Genomic DNA, 22,726 nt, shown 5'->3' on the forward strand with positions numbered 1-22,726 from the left:
TGGTCCATCTCCATCTGGTGCACTGATGAATGTATCTCTGCCATTAAACTGGAGAACAAAGCTGATATTGTTGTTTATCTTATTCCATTGCAGAGTGATGCTGGTCTCATCTTGACTGGATGCTCTGAAGCCATCTGGATTTGTAGGAGCTAAAAACACAACATGAAGAGAGGTATTTTAATCATGTTTCTAAATTCTCTTGTCCATGGAAAACAATTCTTCCCCACTTTTCCCCATCCACCATCATCTCCATTAGCAGGAACAACTACATGGTTAGTGCAAGACATTTAAAACCATGTATTGTGAGCAACATTTATTATGTAACAAATATTGCTGGCGGACAAACTATTTGAAATGAAAGCATATAAAATTCATTGATTAACCTGTGATTTACTGAATGACCAAAGACTGGGACAGTGCAAACACAACATGACAAAATTTCAGTTGTTACATGTAAATAACTTGTGTCGAATACAAAAATGGACAGATATGCATTAATACTCTGTGGGGATTACATGAAACATCTTACCAGTGGCAGCTGTAAGCTGTACTCCTCTACTTCTTATGTTGTCAAACACAGAGAAGAGAGTGAAAGTGTATTTGGTTGCACGAGAGAGAGATGACACTGTGTGGTTTATTGGTCCATCTCCAACTGGTGCTCTGATGAATATCTCTCTGCCATTAAACTGGAGAACAAAGCTGATATTGTTGTTTATTTTATTCCACTGCAGAGTGATGCTGGTCTCATCTTGACTGGATGTTCTGAAGTCTTTGGCATTTTCAAGCTCTAAAAACACAATAAGGTTAGAAGAAAATTATAAACGTCTGACATTGTACATAGGTCACTTTGTATGACCAAAATATTTTTAGCTATTTAAAGCCAGATTGAACAAAACTGTTTTGTTTTTATCTTTCTTGCAGTCAGAGGTGATACACTTCCTTAAAGGTGACCTATTGTACTTCTTTGAACTGGTTAGGACACGTCTATGGCTATATACAACATGTTCATTACATCTTTCTGCACAAAATCCTTCTTAGATGATGAGATTTCAATTTGGTCAGTTCTGCTCCTTTCAGAATGAATTGTTTTAGGGCCTCTTGAAATTTTAAATCCAAATAGGCTGCTGCTGGCCACCAACTCTACATTTACACTTGCAGGTAAAAACGCCAGAAAACAGATGCTCAATTATACAACCATATGTTTATTAATAACATAAATGTAGACTCCTGCACTACTGACAAGGAACTGTCTACTTTGGAACATGGAAATTCAACACTACACTCAAAGTATTCGGTTTGAAATGAGTGTTTAAATTGTCAAATTGATCTGTTGTTTCCCCTTGAGACTTTATATAAATGTTTCCTCCTACAAAAAATGCATCCAAGTGGTTTATAATGTGCTATTAGACAATATTATGAAATTGTGCTTATTCAAGACCTTGAAATTCTACTTAGAAAAATAAATGTATTATTATCCCAGTGGAGTAACTGAGCCACACAGTGAGTTATGTTTTATAGCACAAACTTGTTATATTCAGTTTTTCTATTTTTCCTATTATTTTCAGGGTTTTGCTAATGGCTTACTAGTGGTAAAATACATTTTAGGGATCTGGTTATTGATTATATCAATTGTACAATTTGTCGTGAACAAACTGAGGATGAGTTAAACATTTTATTATGGTTCATCAGTCTTATTTATCCAAGGCTTAGCTGTCTTCCATGTACCGTACTGTTGGTCGAATATTCATTAGATGCAACCATGTGGAGGCCTCTTTCTACCATGTGTTTTTCTCATGTCCTCTTTTGAGCAACTGTTGGAAGGAAATATTTGGCACAGTTTGAGTAATGGGTAAATCAAGTCCTTGTATCAGGACACGTCACAAACTGCCTCCTGTACAGTTGGGTACAAGAGTGTCAGAGGTGCCAGGTTGTTAAAAATGTAACTTTGGACACTTTGATGAGTCATCTATTGGCGTCACGATCAATTGAGATTGTTGCCATGGATTTGACCACTTTGGACAATGAGCAGTAAAAACGTCTTACAATTACTGTTGTATTTAGTGAAGACACAGTTTCTGTATCAACCTGGGACTAAAAGCATCCACTATTGTCCAGGTGTTGTTGACTGAGTGGTTCTTCCGGTTTGGTATTTCAAGACACATTATTTTGGATCTTACTTGTAGCTGCTGTAATGTTGACTCCACTGCTCCTGATATTGTCAACCACAGAGAATAGAGTGAATGTGTATTTGGTTGCAGGAGAGAGAGATGACACCATGTGGTTTATTGGTCCATCTCCAACTGGTGCTCTGATGAATATCTCTCTGTCATTAAGCTGGAGAACAAAGCTGATATTGTTGTTTCCTTTATTCCACTGCAGAGTGATGCTGGTCTCATCTTGACTGGATGCTCTGAAGCCATCTGGATTTGTCGGAGCTAAAAACACAACATGAAGAGAGGTATTTTAATCATGTTTCTAAATTCTCTTGTCCATGGAAAACAATTCTTCCCCACTTTTCCCCATCCACCATCTTCTCCATTAGCAGGAACAACTACATGGTTAGTGCAAGACATTTAAAACCATGTATTGTGAGCAACATTTATTATGTAACAAATATTGCTGGCGGGCAAACTATTTGATTGACAGCATATAAAATTCATTGATTAACCTGTGATTTACTGCATGACCAAAGACTGGGACAGTGCAAACACAACATGACAAAATTCCAATTTTTACATGTAAATAACCTGTGTCGAATACAAAACTGTACAGATATGCATTAATACACTGTGGGGATTACATGAAACATCTTACCAGTGGCAGCTGTAAGCCGTACTCCTCTACTTGTTATGTTCTCAAACACAGAGAAGAGAGTGAAAGTGTATTTGGTTGCAGCAGTGAGAGATGACACTGTGTGGTTTATTGGTCCTACTCCATCTGGTGCTCTGATGAATATCTCTCTGCCATTAAACTGGAGAACAAAGCTGATATTGTTGTTTATTTTATTCCACTGCAGAATGATGCTGGTCTCATCTTGACTGGATGCTCTGAAGTTATCTGGATTTTCAAGCTCTAAAAACACAATGAGGTTAGAAGAAAATTATAAACGTCTGACATTGTACATAGGTCACTTTGAATGACCAAAATATTTCTAGCTATTTAATGCCAGATTGAACAAAACTGTTTTGTTTTTATCTTTCTTGCAGTCAGAGGTGATACACTTCCTTAAAGGTGACCTATTGTACTTCCTTGAACAGGTTAGGACACGTCTATGGCTATATACAACATGTTCATTACATTTTTCTGCACAAAATCCTTCTTAGATCATGAGATTTCAGTTTGGTCAGTTCTGCTCCTTTCAGAATGAATTGTTTTAGGGCCTCTGGTAACATGAAATACAAATACTCTGCTTCTGGCCACCAACTCTACATTTACACTCACATGTAAAAATGCCTGAAAACAGATGATGAATTATACAACCATATGTTTATTAATAACAGGAATGTAGACTCCTGCACTACTGACAAGGAACTGTCTACTTTGGAACATGGAAATTCAACACTACACTCAAAGTATTCGGTTTGAAATGAGTGTTTAAATTGTCAAATTGAGCTGTTGTTTCCCCTTGAGACTTTATATGAATGTTTCCTCCTACAAAAAATGCATCCAAGTGGTTTATAATGTTCTATTAGACAATATTATGAAATTGTGCTTATTCAAGACCTTCTTGAAATTCTACTTAGAAAAATAAATGTATTATTATCCCAGTGGAGTAACTGAGCCACACAGTGAGTTTTGTTTTATAGCACAATCAAGTAGCTACTGAGATTTCAAAAATATTAAATTTGTTTTCTTCTGTTAGGTTGTTTTTATGTAAATAGAAATAAAATGATTTCAAAAGAATGTTGCATTTATCCAGAAGTAGAAGTAAATTTTACCTGAACAGATGACACCAGCATCCTTACTGTGTCCACAGTCATGTATCCCAAATCCACTGTGCTGACACTGTGTAAGTGAAGCTTCATTTCCAGAACATGACACATCATCAAGCCAGATCTGTCCTGTTCCTTGACCAAAGAAGGCTTGACTTTTAGCATTCACTGCTGTTCCACAGCCCAACTCTCTACAGACCACATTGGCATCGTTTAAGTCCCAATAATCATCACAGACCGTTCCCCAGATACCATTGTGGTAGACTTCAACTCTTCCAGAACATCGAGAAAATCCAGCACCAGCTAATCTGGTCTGACCTTGAAGAAGAAACACATATTATTTGGATTGTTTTAAACAATATTACATCTTCTGAAACACAAGAAAATCCAGGGACTTTCAGCAAATGTTTTTTCACAAATCTCACTCATAGTTTGTATTTGTATATCAGACTGTGCAGTTTTCAAATTGTGTTTTGGTAGTTAAATGGCTGGGAATTTATTCCTTTTGTATGTGGATGTGTGCAAGTCCAAAATTGATGTTATGTATTGTTCTTGTACATGGAATGTGTAGTTGTTCATGAATTTTGCCATCTGGTAAACTAAAAGCTTATTTTTCCCACAGTCTTGGCAAAACACCCAGTAAGAAGGGGAGGGGTTATTCCATTAGATCAAATCTCATAAAAGCGCACTCAGGGTCAGTGCAACTGTACTGGACAGCGCACAGGGGTAAAAAAAAAACCCTCTTACGACACTCTTTCTCGTATGACCACGGGAGAATTCAAGATGTCAAGATGGTGTTAATGCTTCGAAGGAAGATTTATTGCAAGAGTTATTTGAAAAAGACTGGCAAGTTGCATGAACTTTGGCCAACTCAACACACAGGTCACCCTTTGCAATCGACTCCAAACTGGGCCCAATAAAATCTCTTTAGATGGCCAAGATTAACACATTTCTTCATTTGAACAAGCCCCGAAGACCTTAGCCTCAATCTTTAAGCAGGAAATAAACATACTTATTATCAGGCCCACATTTTGTATTAATAAGATTTTTTTGTAATTGATCTTATCCTATATTCTCATCATCATAAAAAATAGTGACAACTTCATGCAATTTCCAGAAAATATCAACCTGTGGGAAATTCTACATTAGATGACACTCTGGAAATTGAATTTCTGAAATAAATTTTATAATATATTGAATAGTTACTACTTTTCAAAACAAATCCACTTATTTCCTTGTGTTTATGGAAGTTTTGGATGTAGATAAAAATAAAATCATTTGAAAAAACAGGTTTTTTTCAATAATAAAAATTTGTTTTACCTGAACAGATGACACCAGCACCCTTACTGTGTCCACAGTTGTGTATCCCAAATCCTCTGTGCTGACACTGTGTAAGTGAAGCTTCATTGCCAGAACATGACACATCATCAAGCCAGATCTGTCCTGTTCCTTGACCATCGATGGTTTGACTATTAGCATTCACTGCTGTCCCACAGCCCAAGTCTCTACAGACCACATTGGCATCCTTTAAGTCCCAAAGATCATCACAGACCGTTCCCCAGATACTGTTGTGGTAGACTTCAACTCTTCCTGAACATCGATAAGATCCAGCACCAGCTAACCTGATCTGACCTTGAAGCAGAAGAAGAAACATATATTAATATTTAACTTGATTTAAAGACTTTTGCATCTTCTAAAACACAAAACATTCCAGTCACTTTCTGCAAGTGTATGTTCACAGATTTCACTCATATTTTATCCTTGTAAATCAGACTGCATTAGTTTCTTGGTCTTATGAACAAATAGACTTTAAATCATAAATTGTGTTACTGTGCTGAACTAGTGAGAAACTTTAATTCCTATGAAAGTTTTATGCCAAGAAGGAAATGGATAGAGAAGTAAGTTGAGCACAATCTCCTATTATGTTCTGGATTGAACCTTCATGTAAAGTCCATATCTTTGCTTGTTAATATCAACATTAGAAAGCTTTGTCTCTACTCTGCTCCTGAAGGAATACCCCAAATGTGTGTTTACTGTAGAAAAAGCTTTACTTTATTGTAGCAAAGATATATCTATAATTTTGACAGAAGGTGTGCAGCACAGGGTTTCTCTCTATGCAGATGATGTCCTGCTTTATGTTTCCTTCCCAACCGATTCACCTTCATTAATAAGAGCGAGTCCAAGACCTAAATAACCTCACTTTTGAAAGTATCAACAATTTTACACATCTGAAAGTCATAGCTATTGGAAAATAAAAGAATCTATCTTGAGATAACTAAACTACAGGAGGAGGAAGGTGTGGCTTTGCCAAACTTTCATGTCTATGATTTGATATTTAACTTGAGAAATCTTGTACGTTGGTCCTGTTATTATGACCAGTACAATTATTCTGACTGCATTATAATGGAGCTCTGCATACACAATAGGTTTTTACTTGTGGCCTTCTTTGCTCTGCTTGGCCATTATACTCTATTGGATCACTTACAAACTGTTTATATAAATATTCACTAAAAATATGAGTTCAGGAAACGGTTTAACATATGCAGTTTTTGTATTTTTCCTATCATATTCAGGGTTTTGCTAAGGGCTTACAATTGGTAAAATACATTTTAGGGATCTGGTTATTGATTATATCAATTGTACAATTTGTCGAGAACAAACTCATGATAAGTTAACTATTTTAAGATGGTTCATCAGTCTTATTTATCCAAGTGTTAGCTGTCTTCCATGTACCGTACTGTTGGTCCACTATTCATTAGATGCAACCATGTGGAGGCCTCTTTCTACCATGTGTTTTTCTCATGTCCTCTTTTGAGCAACTGTTGAAAGGAAATATTTGGCACAGTTTGAGTAATGGGTAAATCAAGTCCTTGTATCAGGACACGTCACAAACTGCCTCCTGTACAGTTGGGTACAAGAGTATCAGAGGTGCCAGGTTGCTAAAAAGTGTAACTTTAGACACCTTCATGAGTCATCTATTGGCGTCACAACCAATTGAGATTGTTGCCATGGATTTGACCACTTTGGACAATGAGTAGTGAAAACATCTTACAATTACTGTTGTATTTACTGAAGATACAGTTTCTGTATCAACCTGGGACTAAAAGCATCTACTATTGTCCAGGTGTTGCTGACTGAGTGGTTCTTCAGGTTTGGTATTTCAAGACAGATTATTTTGGATCTTACTTGTAGCTGCTGTAATGTTGACTCCACTGCTCCTGATATTGTCAAACACAGAGAATAGAGTGAATATGTATTTGGTTCCAGCATTGAGAGATGACACTTTGTGGTTTATTGGTCCATCTCCATCTGGTGCACTGATGAATGTATCTCTGCCATTAAACTGGAGAACAAAGCTGATATTGTTGTTTCCTTTATTCCATTGCAGAGTGATGCTGGTCTCATCTTGACTGGATGCTCTGAAGCCATCTGGATTTTTTGGAGCTAAAATCACAATATGAATAGAGGAAGCTTATTGATATGCATTGCAGTGTTATTTCAAATGTGGAAAAAGAAAGAAAATACAGGAAGCTTTTTATTTTACAGTCAAAAGTCTTTTTGTATTACACCTGAATTTCCCTTTTGTGGTAGATTAATTTTTTTGGATTTAATACCACAATGAGTTTGTTTTCTGTTGTGAAAACAGAGGTTTGCTTAAGTAAAATTTTTAATTTAAAAAATGATTTTCGAAAAATAAGTCTTTCCAAACAATATAATGGTGTCTTGGCCAGTTGTTGCTCCTCACTATGAATATATTCATGGAGGCATCTGGTCTCTGGATTAAGTTGCAACAATTGTGCCATTTATGACATAATTTCAAACAAATATGAAGCATTTATTTAAAACATTTAAATTTGAGGCCATAGTCTTGAGCCAGAAAAGGGTAGAGTGCTTTCTCCGGGTTGGGGGTCGGGGGTATCCTGCACCAAGTGGAGGAGTTCAAGTATCTCAGGATTTTGTTCACGAATGAGGGAAAAAGGAGTGGGAAATCGACAGGCGGATTGGCACAGTGTCTGCGGTGAAGCGGGCACTGTACTGGTCGGTCGTCATGAAGAGAGAGCTGAGCCAAAAAGCGAAGCTCTCGATTTACTGGTCGATCTACGTGCCCACCCTTATCTATGGTCATGAGCTTTGGGTCTTGACCGAAAGAACGAGATCGTGGATACAAGTGGCCGAAATGTGTTTTCTCCGTAGGGTGTCTGGGCCTATCCCTTAGAGATAGGGTGAGAAGCTCAGTCAGAGTAGAGCTGCTGCTCCTTCATGTCAAGAGGAGCCAGTTGAGGTTTCTCGGGCATCTGGTCAGGATGCCTCCTGGACGCCTCCCTGGTGAGGTGTCCCACCGGGAGGAGGCCCCGGGGAAGATCCAGGACAGGCTGGAGGGACTATGTCTCTCAGCTGGCCTGGGAATACCTTGGGATTCCTCCGGAGGAGCTGGAACAAATGGCTGGGGAGAGGGAAGTCTGGGCCTCCCTTCTGAAGCTGCTACCTTCGTGACCCGACCCCGGTTAAGTGGAAGAAGATGGATGGATGGATATAAAACATTTAGCAACATTTAAGATGCAGATGTTACATGTAAATCACCGGTGCCAAATACAAAACTGTACACATTGGCATTAATACTACATGGAGATTACATTAAACATCTTACCAGTGGCAGCTGTAAGCTGTACTCCTCTACTTCTTATGTTGTCAAACACAGAGAAGAGAGTGAAAGTGTATTTGGTAGCAGGAGTGAGAGATGACACTGTGTGGTTTACTAGTCCATCTCCATCTGGTGCACTGATGAATGTCTCTGTGCCATTAAACTGGAGAACAAAGCTGATTTTGTTATTCAATTTATTCCATTGCAGAGTGATGCTGGTCTCATCTTGACTGGATGCTCTGAAGCCATCTGGATTTTCAGGATCTAAAGACACAATGAGGTTAGAAGTATATTATTAAAGTCCTCAAGTCTGACATTGGACATTGGTCCCTTTGTATTACCAAGATATTTCCAGCCATTTGACACCAGATTGATCAATACACTTTTTTTCTAATTTTCTGGGAGTAGTAAATGCACTTCCTATTATATCATATAATGCTTCTTCAAACAGGTTAGGACAGCTATACAAAACATTCTCATTGCATTTTTTTTTTTTTTCACAAAATCATTCCTGTAGGATGAGATTCCAGTTTGGTCAGTTCTGCTCCATTCAGAATGAGTTTTTTTAGGCCTGTTGTAACTTTAAAACCGAGTAGCAATCAATCAAATTTTATTTGTATAGCACATTTTAGCAGCAAGGCATTTCAAAGTGCTTTACATCAAATCAAACACAAAAACACAATGCAAGATAGAATCAACAGTCAAAACAGAACATTAAATCAGGTTCCGTCAATAAATTTGTTATTGATTACTTTTCAAATACAACTCTAAACAAGTGGGTTTTTGGTTGAGATTTAAAGGAAGTCAATGTTTCAGCTGTTTTACAGTTTTCTGGAAGCCTGTTCCAAATTTGTGGTGCGTAGAAGCTGAATGCTGCTTCTCCTCGTTTCGTTCTGGTTCTGGGGGTGCAGAGCAGACCAGAACCAGAAGACCTGAGAGGTTCTGGAAGGTTGATACAACAGCAGCAGATCTTTAATGTGTTGTGGTGCTAAACCATTCAGTGATTTATAAACTAACAACAGTATTTTAAAGTATATTCTTTGGGCGACAGGGAGCCAGTGGAGAGACTTTAAAACTGGTGTTTTGTGCTCTATCTTCCTGGTTTTAGTGAGAACACGAGCAGCAGCATTCTGGATCAGCTGCAGCTGTTTGATTGATTTGTTGGACAGACCTGTGAAGACGCCGTTACAATAATCAATACGACTGAAGATAAATGCATGGATGAGTTTCTCTAGATCTGGCTGAGACATTAGTCCTTTAATCCTGGAAATTTTCTTCAGGTGATAGAAGGCTGACTTTGTAACTGCCTTTATGTGGCTCTGAATGTTAAGGTCAGTGTCCATCACTAGTGATTGGATGGGTTCAGAGTCACCTGGTAACATCGTAATGTAGAGCTGTGTATTGTCTGCATAGTTATAGTAGCTAATATTATTTCCTGTTATAACCTCAGCCAGTGGGAGCATATAGATATTGAATAAGAGGGGTCCTAGGATTGATCCTTGGGGTACCCAACATGTGACCTTTGACCTCTTTGATGAGAAGTTTCCAATTGAAACAAAGAAATCCCTGTTCTTTATGTAAGATTCAAACTAGTTAAGCACTGGACCGGAGAGTCCGACCCAACTCTCCAGTCGATTCAGTAATATTTCATGGTCAACAGTGTCAAAATCTGCACTGAGGTCCAACAGAACCAGCACTGTGGTTCTCCCACAGTCCGTATTTATATGGATGTCATTGAACACTTTTACGAGGGCAGTTTCTGTGCTGTGGTGAGACCGAAAACCAGATTGGAAGGAGTCAAAGCAGTTGGTTATCGTTAGGAAGCTATTTAACTGTTTACACAACTTTTTCAATAACTTTTCTGATGACTGGGAGGAGATTGGAGATTGGCCTGTAAGTCTGCAGTAGTGATTTGTCTAGACTAGGCTGTTGCTGGCCCCCAACTCCTTGCACCAAAATAACTTTGACCACTTAGTAGCATAAAGACATTTTTATTTTCACTGCATCTGAATTGCTATGGTTGGATGAACCCCTTCATAAAAGCCATAACATTCAAACTTCCTCTAAATCCAAATTCAAATTGTATACAGTCATAATTCAAAACAAATTTTTCTGTGTGTGGATTTAGTCATGATTGAAATAACTTGGAACTGGAACTCTGTCTTTGTTTCAAGTATACCTACCTGGTTCAAATGATGCATTTTGATTAATTACAAATTCTTCAATTTGTTATTACAGGTTTCCGGCAAACATCAAAATACATAAAATGATAGTTTGACTCAAAGGTAACAAATAAGAGACACAGGACATTATTTTATCAAACTTCTCTGAAATTGAGCAAACGTTGCATAATTTACATAATATATTTTCTTAATTTGGCTTACATGTGACATCCACGACAATCGAACCTTTGTCGATAACAAAACCTGTGATGTTTGTAACTGCTTTGACCAGAACGTCCACAATTTGGGTGTTATTAGGAGCGGATGCTGTTGCAAATTCAAGATCAATGTTGTTGACAATTGACCCATCACTGCAAGCATAAGAAAATATCAGTTAATCGGTGCACATTTATATTTAACAATAATCAGAATTTCTCTGCAAATCATACCTGAAAGAAATCACAGTGAAGCTGCGCAATGAAGGGAACACATTCCTGTAGAGTGGTTCAAGCTGCATTCAGAGAGACAGATGTAAAGCTTTTGTAAATGGTTAATTTTAAAGTTCAAAACTCAAAACTCAGCACAAAGTTTGAAATATTTGTATTATTAAAACTAAACCATTTTTTACACACCACACACATGCTGCGCACCCCAACGCACACACATACATTTAACATTTCTCAGAAGGTCCCCCATGTTCTTAATAGTTTAGTAGTTTGATCATCTGGCTCAGTGATTTTTCTTTTTTAATAATCTTCCACTTGTGCCAAAAGAATATGGAGCATATCGTGATGTTTTTGAGTCTGTGTGAGATTTTACTGAAATTAAATCAAACTGATACATGCTGAATTAAAAAACCTATCTGAAGAAAGAAAAACTGGACAAGAGAGAGGTTAATCTGTATTAGTGTATAAGTTAGTGGATGGACAGTTCTAATCATAGTTTAAATATTTTTGGTATTTTATTTATTGTTTTGTTTTACTTACATTTACCCAAATGAAGAAAATGTGTTAATGCTGAGCTCCGGCAGCAACTACAAACAGGCTGAGAATTGAGTCAAAATTTGGATTACGTATGTAGCCGCATTACTGGATCTTCACAGCCTGAATTGGCACTCTTCATATATAAATACATAGTCAATTTTTATTTTCTGAAAATATATTTTTCCTGGTTGTTAAAACATAAAGGTTATGTCTCACAATCTGTTAAATTTAAAGGCAATTTCCTATAAAAATTATGACACAAATATGCAAATACCAGGGAGAGTAACACTTACATTGGACTTTAATAGTGCAGCTCGATTCCTAAATACTGTAGAAGACAGGTTCAGTAAATCAGTTGTGAAGGTCTCAAAAGTCCGAAAACTCAGTCGCCTTGTTTGAGCTGTTGTGGTTGGAGTTGCTGTGGTTGTGGTTGGAGTTGCTGTGGTTGTGGTTGGAGCTGTTGTTGTTGTGGTTGGAGTTGCTGTTGTTGTTGTTGTGGTTGCTGTTGTTGTGTTTGGAGCTGTTGTTGTTGGAGCTGTTGTTGTTGGAGCTGTTGTTGTTGTGGTTGGCCTCTGTTGTTGTGGTTGGAGCTGCTGTGGTTGTGGTTGGAGCTGTTGTTGTTGAGGTTGGAGCTGCTGTAATAGAAATAAATGCATTATTATCCCAGTAGAGTAACTGAGCCACACAGTGAGTTATGTTTTATAGCACAATCAAGTAGCTACTGAGTTTTCAAAAATATTTTTTTTTTTTCCTTCTGTTAGGTTGTGTTTATGTAAATAGAAATTAAATGATTTCAAAAGAATTTTGCATTCATCCAGAAGTAGAAGTAAATTTTACCTGAACAGACAACACCAGCATCCTCACTGTGTCCACAGTTGTGTATCCCAAATCCTATGTGCTGACACTGTGTAAGTGAAGCTTCATTGCCAGAACATGACACATCATCAAGCCAGATCTGTCCTGTTCCTTGACCAAAGAAGGCTACAATTGCAGCTGTCACTGCTGTCCCACAGCCCAACTCTCTACAGACCACATTGGCATCGTTTAAGTCCCAAAGATCATCACAGACCGTTCCCCAGATACTGTTGTGGTAGACTTCAACTCTTCCAGAACATCGAGAAAATCCAGCACCAGCTAACCTGATCTGACCTTGAAGCAGAGGAAGAAACATATATTAATATTTAACATTGATTTAAAGACTTTTGCATCTTCTAAAACACAAAACATTCCAGTCATCTTCTGCAAGTGTATGTTCACAGATTCCACTCATGTTTTATCCTTGTAAATCAGACTGCATTAGTTTCCTGGTCTTATGAACAAATAGACTTGAAATCATAAATTGTGTTACTGTGCTGGACTAGTGAGAAACTTTAATTCCTATGAAAGTTTTATGCCAAGAAGGACATGGATAGAGAAGTGACTTGAGCACAATTTCCTATTATGTTCTGGAGTGAACCTTCATGTAAAGTCCATATCTTTCATTGTTAACATCAACATTAGAAAGCTTTTTATTTTCTTTATTCTGCTCCTGAAGGTATACCCCGAATGTGTGTTTACTGTGGAAAAAGCTTTGCTTTGCCTGTGTGCAGCACAGGGTCTCTCGCTATGCAGATGATCTCCTGCTTTATGTCTCCATCCCAACCGATTCTCCTTCTTCTGCTCTAGTATTTCTTAATAATTTCTGCAGTGTTTTATGCTGTCAGTTGAACATCAATAAGAGCGAGTCTAGACCTAACTAACCTCACTTTTAAAAGTATCAACAATTTTACACATCTGGAAGTGATAATTATTGGAAAATAAAATAATCTATCTTCAGATAACTAAACTGCAGGAGGAGGAAGGTGTGGCTTTGCCAAACTTTCATGTCTATGATTTGATATTTAACTTGAGAAATCTTGTATGTTGGTCCTGTTATTATGACCAGTACAACTATTCTGACTGCATTATAATGGAGCTCTGCATAGACAATAAGTTTTTACTTGTGGCCTTCTTTGCTCTGCTTGGCCATTATACTCTATTGGATCACTTACAAACCTTGTCGATATACTTGGAAATATTTGGCACAGTTTGATAAATGGGTAAATCAAGTCATTGTATCAGGACACGTCACAAACTGCCTCCTGTACAGTTGGGTGCAAGAGGGTCAGTGGTGCCTGACTGCTAAAAATGTAACTTTGGACACTTTCATGGGTCATCTATTGGCGTCACGACCATTTGAGATTGTTGCCATGGATTTGACCATGTTGGACAATGAGCAGTGAAAACGTCTTATAATTACTGATGCATTTAGTGAAGACACAGTTTCTGTATCAACCTGGGACTAAAAGCATCCACTATTGCCCAGGTGTTGCTGACTGAGTGGTTCTTCAGGTTTGGTATTTTAAGACAGATTATTTTGTATCTTACTTGTAGCTGCTGTAATGTTGACTCCACTGCTCCTGATATTGTCAAACACAGAGAATAGAGTGAATGTGTATTTGGTTGCAGCAGTGAGAGATGACACTTTGTGGTTTACTGGTCCATCTCCATCTGGTGCACTGATGAATATCTCTGTGACATTAAACTGGAGAACAAAGCTGATATTGTTGTTTCCTTTATTCCACTGCAGAGTGATGCTGGTCTCATCTTGACTGGATGCTCTGAAGCCGTCTGGATTTTTTGGAGCTAAAATCACAACATGAAGGGAGGTAGTTTATTTATATGCATTGCAGTGTTATTTCAAATGTAGAAAAAAGAAAATACAGGAAACTTTTTTCTTTACAGTCAAATGTTATTTTGTATTACACCTGAATTTTCCTTTTTTGGTAGATTAATTATTTTTTAGTTAATACCAAAATTTGTTCTTTTTCTGTTGTAAAATCAAAGGTTTCTATAAGATATTTTTAAAAATAATTTTTGAATTTTTAGTAATTCCAAACAATATAATACTGTCTTGGCCAGTTGATGATCCTCGCTATGGGCTAGAAATATATTCATGGAGGCAACTGGTCTGTGGATTAAGTTGCAACAATTGGGCCATTTCTGACATAATTTGATACAAATATAAAACATTTAGCAACATTTAAGATGCAGATGTTACATGTAAATAACCGGTGTTGAATACAAAACTATACAGATATGCATTAATACTCTGTAGGGATTACATTAAACATCTTACCAGTGGCAGCTGAAAGGTTTACTCCACTACTTCTTATGTTGTCAAACACAGAGAAGAGAGTGAATGTGTATTTGATTGCAGCAGTGAGAGATGACACTATGTGGTTTATTGGTCCATCTCCATCTGGTGCTCTGATTAATGTCTCTGTGCCATTAAACTGGAGAACAAAGCTGATATGGTTGTTTATTTTATTCCACTGCAGAGTGATGCTGGTCTCATCTTGACTTGATGCTCTGAAGTCATCTGGATTTTCAAGCTCTAAAAACACAATGACATTAGAAGAAAATGATAAAAATCTGACATTGTACATAGGTCACTTTGTATTACCACAATATTTTTAGCTATTTAAAGCCAGATTGAACAAGACTGTTTTGTTTTTATTTTTCTTGCAGTCAGCGGTGGATACATTTCCTTAAAGGTGACCTGTTGTACTTCTTTGAACAGGTTAGGACACGTCTATGGCTATATACAACATGCTCATTACATTTTTCTGCACAAAATCCTTCTTAGATGATGAGATTTCAGTTTGATCAGTTCTGCTCCTTTCAGAATGAATTGTTTCAGGGCCTCTTGTAACTTGAAATCCAAATAGGCTGCTGCTGGCCCTCAACTCTACATTTACACTCGCAGGTAAAAACACCTGAAAACAGATGATCAATTATTCAACTGTATATTTATGAATAGCAGGAATGTAGACTCCTGCATAACCAACAAGGAACTGTCTACTTTGGAACATGGTAATTCAACAATACATTTATAGTATTAGGTTTGAAATGAGCGTTTAAATTGTCAAATTGAGCTGTTGTTTCCCCTTGAGACTTTATATAAATGTTTCCTCCTACAAAAAATGCTCCCAAGTGGTTTATAATGTTCTATTAGACAATATTATGAAACTGTACTTATTCAAGACCTGCTTGAAATCCTACTGGATGTAATAGAAATAAATGTATTATTATCCCAGTAGAGTAACTGAGCCACACAGTGAGTTTTGTTTTATAGCACAATCAAGTAGCCACTGAGTTTTCAAAAATATTAAATTTGTTTCCTTCTGTTAGGTTGTGTTTATGTAAATAGAAATTAAATGATTTCAATATAATTTTGCATTCATCCAGAAGTAGAAGTAAATTTTACCTGAACAGACGACACCAGCATCCTCACTGTGTCCACAGTTGTGTATCCCAAATCCTCTGTGCTGACACTGTGTAAGTGAAGCTTCATTTCCAGAACATGACACATTATCAAGCCAGATCTGTCCTGTTCCTTGACCAAAGAAGGCTTGACTTTTAGGATTCACTGCTATCCCACAGCCCAACTCTCTACAGACCACATTGGCATCATTTATATCCCAATAATCATCACAGACCGTTCCCCAGGTACTGTTGTGGTAGACTTCAACTCTTCCTGAACATCGAGAAGATCCAGCACCAGCTAACCTGATCTGACCTTGAAGAAGAAGTAGAAACATATATTGATATTTAACTTTGATTTAAAGACTTTTGCATCTTCTAAAACACAAAACATTCCAGTCATCTTCTAAGAGTGTATGTTCACAGATTCCACTCATATTTAATCCTTGTTAATCAGACTGCATTAGTTTCCTGGTCTTATGAACAAATAGACTTTAAATCATAAATTGTGTTACTGTGCTGGACTAGTGAGAAATTTTAATTCCTATGAAAGTTTTATGCTAAGAAGGACATGGATAGTGAAGTGTCTTGAGCACAATTTCCTATTATGTTCTGGAGTGAACCTTCATGTAAAGTCCATATATTTCATTGTTAACATCAACATTAGAAAGTTTTCTTTTTTTTAGGGCCTGCCCATTGATTAGATTGGTAAAAATATGCATTGCATGGCAGGCACCTATTGTTCTACACTCAATAGAGTGTCTTTATTTATTGGGGCCTACCCATAGCAATGCATAGGAAGAGCAGTGACTGACTTGTAGTCCTAAGCTGATTTTTAGGACTACAAATACGCCATCGCTGTAGTTCTAACTATGGTGGAAGACTCAGTGCCTACAGAGGAGGACTGACCTAGCATTTAGAACTACTTGCTGTTATGGGCTGTATATAACTAATTTTACCCAAACACTGTTACTCACAACATTTGTGTAGCCCTTTAAAATAAAGCTTACAGAAAATTTCAAAATAAAAGCCTGAATATTATTCTCAGGCCTTTGCTCTCTTTTTCTCTCAGGTTAGTACAGCGAGAGCTACAGATATGAATTGCAGTACTATCGGAGAGAAGAAAAAGCCTTCTCATATGCTTCAAATGCTTTTTGGATCGGGCTTACGGTTCCTGAAAGGCAAGTATATGTTCGGCCTGCTTAGTTCAGAAAAGCTAAATGCTTCAGACAGTGTTAGGATTCTGTGTCCCCCTTTTTGTTTCACTCACATGAAAGTTGAGCTGCTCATTAGGACTACAAAGACTGAATGTTAGAACTACAACATGGCGGAACTGTCAGTTACTACAGAGGGGGACTGAGCTGGTCTTAAGAACTACTTGTGTTTTGAGAATTATATAAATGATTTAACCCAATCACTGCTACACATGGGATTAGTTACTGAAAATTAAAAAAAAAAGCTTTGACAATTTTTACATCAAGTAATTGCTCTTTTTGGCTTTATGTGACTGGTTTATCCAGAGCATTGTTACACATTGGATTAGTGTGGGCATTTAATATGACACTTACTGAAAATTTTAATATAAAGGCCTCAATATCCCCCACAGGTTAGTACACTACTGCAGGTGGTCCGATAATATTAGGCTGCAATATATTTTCACTCAGGTTAGTTCGCTACCTTGTTCATTAGCATTAGCCTTTTCACTAAAAGAAGCTTGTAGCTATATTTCTAACTTATTAGCTGTGGTTATGACACTGAATATAGAAAGTTCGTTGCAGACAACATGCTAGTGGTATCTCACACGCTACGCACAGCAATAATGCTAACATTAGCATTTTGGCTTTTCTTAGCTGATACACATAAAGAATGTTAAAAGTCCATGTTAGTCAACATTCTTGTGATTCTCCACATGCTACTTTGCAATTTTTAAGCTAAGCTTAGCATTAATGCTAATGTTTACTACCAGAACGCTGGGTCCAAACCCACAGGCACATTTAGGCAGACCCCGGTAAAATTTCTTCAGGAATTTTCTAGGTTTCTCTACTCTGCTCCTGAAGGTATACCCCAAAGGTGTGCTTATTGTGGAAAAAGCTTTGCTTTAGAGTAGCAAAGATATATCTATAATTTTGACAGAAGGTGTGCAGCACAGGGTCTCTCTCTATGCAGATGATCTCCTGCTTTATGTCTCCATCCCAACCGATTCACCTTCTTCTGCTCTAGTGTTTCTTAATAATTTCTGCAGTGTTTCAGGCTGTCAGTTGAACATCAATAAGAACGAGTCCAAGACCTAACTAACCTCACTTTTAAACGTATCAACAATTTTACACATCTGGAAGTGATGGTTATTGGAAACTAAAAGAATCTATCTTCAGATAACTAAACTGCAGGAGGAGGAGGGTATCACTTTGTATAAAGTTTTTTTGTAATTGATCTTAAGCAATATTCTCATCATCATCATAAGAAATAGTGGCAAATCTTTCAAATTTACAGAGAATATCAATCTGTGGGTAATTCGTCTACATAAGATGGCAGTCTGGAAATTGAGTTACTGAAACAAAATGTATCCTTGTATCAGGACACGTCACAAGCTGCCTCCTGTACAGTTGGGTACCAGAGTGTCAGTGGTGCCAGGTTGTTAAAAATGTAACTTCGGACACCTTCATGAGTCATCTATTGGCGTCACGACCAATTGAGATTGTTGCCATGGATTTGACCACATTGGACAATGAGTAGGGAGAACATCTTATATTTACTGTTGTATTTAGTGAAGACACAGTTTCTGTATCAACCTGGGACTAAAAGCATCCACTATTGCCCAGGTGTTGTTGACTGAGTGGTTCTTCAGGTTTGGTATTTCAAGACAGATTATTTTGTATCTTACTTGTAGCTGCTGTAATGTTGACTCCACTGCTCCTGATATTGTCAACCACAGAGAATAGAGTGAATGTGTATTTGGTTCCAGCATTGAGAGATGACACTTTGTGGTTTACTGGTCCAACTCCAACTGGTGCACTGATGAATATCTCTGTGACATTAAACTGGAGAACAAAGCTGATATTGTTGTTTCCTTTATTCCACTGCAGAGTGATGCTGGTCTCATCTTGACTGGAATTTGTTCTTTTCTGTTGTAAAATCAAAGGTTTCTATAAGATATTTTAAAATAATTTTGAATTTTTAGTAATTCCAAACAATATAATACTGTCTTCCAGTTGATGATCCTCGCTATGGGCTAGAAATATATTCATGGAGGCAACTGGTCTGTGGATTAAGTTGCAACAATTGGGCCATTTCTGACATAATTTGATACAAATATAAAACATTTAGCAACATTTAAGATGCAGATGTTACAAAATTCCAATTTTTACATGTAAATAACCTGTTGAATACAAAACTGTACAGATATGCATTAATACTCTGTAGGGATTACATTAAACATCTTACCAGTGGCAGCTGAAAGGTTTACTCCACTACTTGTTATGTTGTCAAACACAGAGAAGAGAGTGAATGTATTTGATTGCAGCAGTGAGAGATGACACTATGTGGTTTATTGGTCCATCTCCATCTGGTGCTCTGATGAATATCTCTGTGCCATTAAACTGGAGAACAAAGCTGATATTGTTGTTTATTTTATTCCACTGCAGAATGATGCTGGTCTCATCTTGACTGGATGCTCTGAAGTTATCTGGATTTTCAAGCTCTAAAAACACAATGAGGTTAGAAGAAAATGATAAAAATCTGACATTGTACATAGGTCACTTTGAATGACCAAAATATTTCTAGCTATTTAATGCCAGATTGAACAAAACTGTTTTGTTTTTATCTTTCTTGCAGTCAGAGGTGATACATTTCCTTAAAGGTGACCTGTTGTACTTCTTGAACAGGTTAGGACAGTCTATGGCTATATACAACATGCTCATTACATTTTTCTGCACAAAATCCTTCTTAGATGATGAGATTTCAGTTTGATCAGTTCTGCTCCTTTCAGAATGAATTGTTTCAGGGCCTCTTGTAACATGAAATACAAATACTCTGCTTCTGGCCACTCAACTCTACATTTACACTCACATGTAAAAATGCCTGAAAACAGATGATCAATTATTCAACTGTATATTTATTAATAGCACAGAAATGTAGACTCCTGCACTAACCAACAAGGAACTGTCTACTTTGGAACATGGAAATTCAACAATACATTTATAGTATTCGGTTTGAAATGAGTGTTTAAATTGTCAAATTGAGCTGTTGTTTCCCCTTGAGACTTTATATGAATGTTTCCTCCTACAAAAAATGCATCCAAGTGGTTTATAATGTTCTATTAGACAATATTATGAAATTGTGCTTATTCAAGACCTTCTTGAAATTCTACTTATGAATAGAAATAAATGTATTATTATCCCAGTGGAGTAACTGAGCCACACAGTGAGTTTTGTTTTATAGCACAATCAAGTAGCTACTGAGATTTCAAAAATATTAAATTTGTTTTCTTCTGTTAGGTTGTTTTTATGTAAATAGAAATTAAATGATTTCAAAAGAATGTTGCATTTATCCAGAAGTAGAAGTAAATTTTACCTGAACAGATGACACCAGCATCCTTACTGTGTCCACAGTCATGTATCCCAAATCCTCTGTGCTGACACTGTGTAAGTGAAGCTTCATTTCCAGAACATGACACATCATCAAGCCAGATCTGTCCTGTTCCTTGACCAAAGAAGGCTTGACTTTTAGCATTCACTGCTGTTCCACAGCCCAACTCTCTACAGACCACATTGGCATCGTTTAAGTCCCAATAATCATCACAGACCGTTCCCCAGATACTGTTGTGATAGACTTCAACTCTTCCAGAACATCGAGAAAATCCAGCACCAGCTAATCTGGTCTGACCTTGAAGAAGAAACACATATTATTTGGATTGTTTTAAACAATATTACATCTTCTGAAACACAAGAAAATCCAGGGACTTTCAGCAAATGTTTTTTCACAAATCTCACTCATAGTTTGTATTTGTATATCAGACTGTGCAGTTTTCAAATTGTGTTTTGGAAGTTAAATGGCTGGGAATTTATTCCTTTTGTATGTGGATGTGTGCAAGTCCAAAATTGATGTTATGTATTGTTCTTGTACATGGAATGTGTAGTTGTTCATGAATTTTGCCATCTGGTAAACTAAAAGCTTATTTTTCCCACAGTCTTGGCAAAACACCCAGTAAGAAGGGGAGGGGTTATTCCATTAGATCAAATCTCATAAAAGCGCACTCAGGGTCAGTGCAACTGTACTGGACAGCGCACAGGGGTAAAAAAAAAAACCCTCTTACGACACTCTTTCTCGTATGACCACGGGAGAATTCAAGATGTCAAGATGGTGTTAATGCTTCGAAGGAAGATTTATTGCAAGAGTTATTTGAAAAAGACTGGCAAGTTGCATGAACTTTGGCCAACTCAACACACAGGTCACCCTTTGCAATCGACTCCAAACTGGGCCCAATAAAATCTCTTTAGATGGCCAAGATTAACACATTTCTTCATTTGAACAAGCCCCGAAGACTTTAGCCTCAATCTTTAAGCAGGAAATAAACATACTTATTATCAGGCCCACATTTTGTATTAATAAGATTTTTTTGTAATTGATCTTATCCTATATTCTCATCATCATAAAAAATAGTGACAACTTCATGCAATTTCCAGAAAATATCAACCTGTGGGAAATTCTACATTAGATTACACTCTGGAAATTGAATTTCTGAAATAAATTTTATAATATATTGAATAGTTACTACTTTTCAAAACAAATCCACTTATTTCCTTGTGTTTATGGAAGTTTTGGATGTAGATAAAAATAAAATCATTTGAAAAAACAGGTTTTTTTCAATAATAAAAATTTGTTTTACCTGAACAGATGACACCAGCACCCTTACTGTGTACACAGTTGTGTATCCCAAATCCTCTGTGCTGACACTGTGTAAGTGAAGCTTCATTGCCAGAACATGACACATCATCAAGCCAGATCTGTCCTGTTCCTTGACCATCGATGGTTTGACTATTAGCATTCACTGCTGTCCCACAGCCCAAGTCTCTACAGACCACATTGGCATCCTTTAAGTCCCAAAGATCATCACAGACCGTTCCCCAGGTACTGTTGTGGTAGACTTCAACTCTTCCTGAACATCGATAAGATCCAGCACCAGCTAACCTGATCTGACCTTGAAGAAGAAGAAGAAACATATATTAATATTTAACTTGATTTAAAGACTTTTGCATCTTCTAAAACACAAAACATTCCAGTCACTTTCTGCAAGTGTATGTTCACAGATTTCACTCATATTTTATCCTTGTAAATCAGACTGCATTAGTTTCCTGGTCTTATGAACAAATAGACTTTAAATCATAAATTGTGTTACTGTGCTGGACTAGTGAGAAACTTTAATTCCTATGAAAGTTTTATGCCAAGAAGGAAATGGATAGAGAAGTAAGTTGAGCACAATCTCCTATTATGTTCTGGATTGAACCTTCATGTAAAGTCCATATCTTTGCTTGTTAATATCAACATTAGAAAGCTTTGTCTCTACTCTGCTCCTGAAGGAATACCCCAAATGTGTGTTTACTGTAGAAAAAGCTTTACTTTATTGTAGCAAAGATATATCTATAATTTTGACAGAAGGTGTGCAGCACAGGGTTTCTCTCTATGCAGATGATGTCCTGCTTTATGTTTCCTTCCCAACCGATTCAC

At 37.1% G+C, this 22,726-nt stretch overlaps 1 protein-coding gene and 1 long non-coding RNA gene across 11 annotated transcripts in view; both read left to right on the forward strand.

Annotated features, from left to right (window-relative positions):
- The window catches only part of LOC122819986 (oxysterol-binding protein 1-like), a 173,317-nt gene that overhangs the window by 122,623 nt on the left and 27,968 nt on the right, over positions 1-22,726 (forward strand). The window lies entirely within an intron of this gene.
- LOC122819994 overlaps positions 1-22,726 on the forward strand; it is a 45,073-nt gene that overhangs the window by 10,846 nt on the left and 11,501 nt on the right. For 2 of the 9 annotated variants that reach the window (XR_006368698.1, XR_006368700.1), the window contains 7 exons: positions 94-172; positions 732-803; positions 922-972; positions 2,380-2,458; positions 3,017-3,088; positions 3,207-3,257; positions 7,321-7,474. This is a non-coding gene — a long non-coding RNA (uncharacterized LOC122819994). Of the gene's footprint in view, positions 1-93; positions 173-731; positions 804-921; positions 973-2,379; positions 2,459-3,016; positions 3,089-3,206; positions 3,258-3,500; positions 3,822-3,946; positions 3,983-5,260; positions 5,324-5,428; positions 5,504-7,320; positions 7,475-8,782; positions 8,855-21,895; positions 21,959-22,063; positions 22,147-22,726 lie in introns of those variants that run through there. The other 7 variants (XR_006368703.1, XR_006368702.1, XR_006368701.1 and 4 more) reach the window with 7 other exon arrangements.

Source organism: Gambusia affinis, linkage group LG18 (genome assembly GCF_019740435.1).
Source record: "Gambusia affinis linkage group LG18, SWU_Gaff_1.0, whole genome shotgun sequence".
Taxonomy (NCBI): domain Eukaryota; kingdom Metazoa; phylum Chordata; class Actinopteri; order Cyprinodontiformes; family Poeciliidae; genus Gambusia; species Gambusia affinis.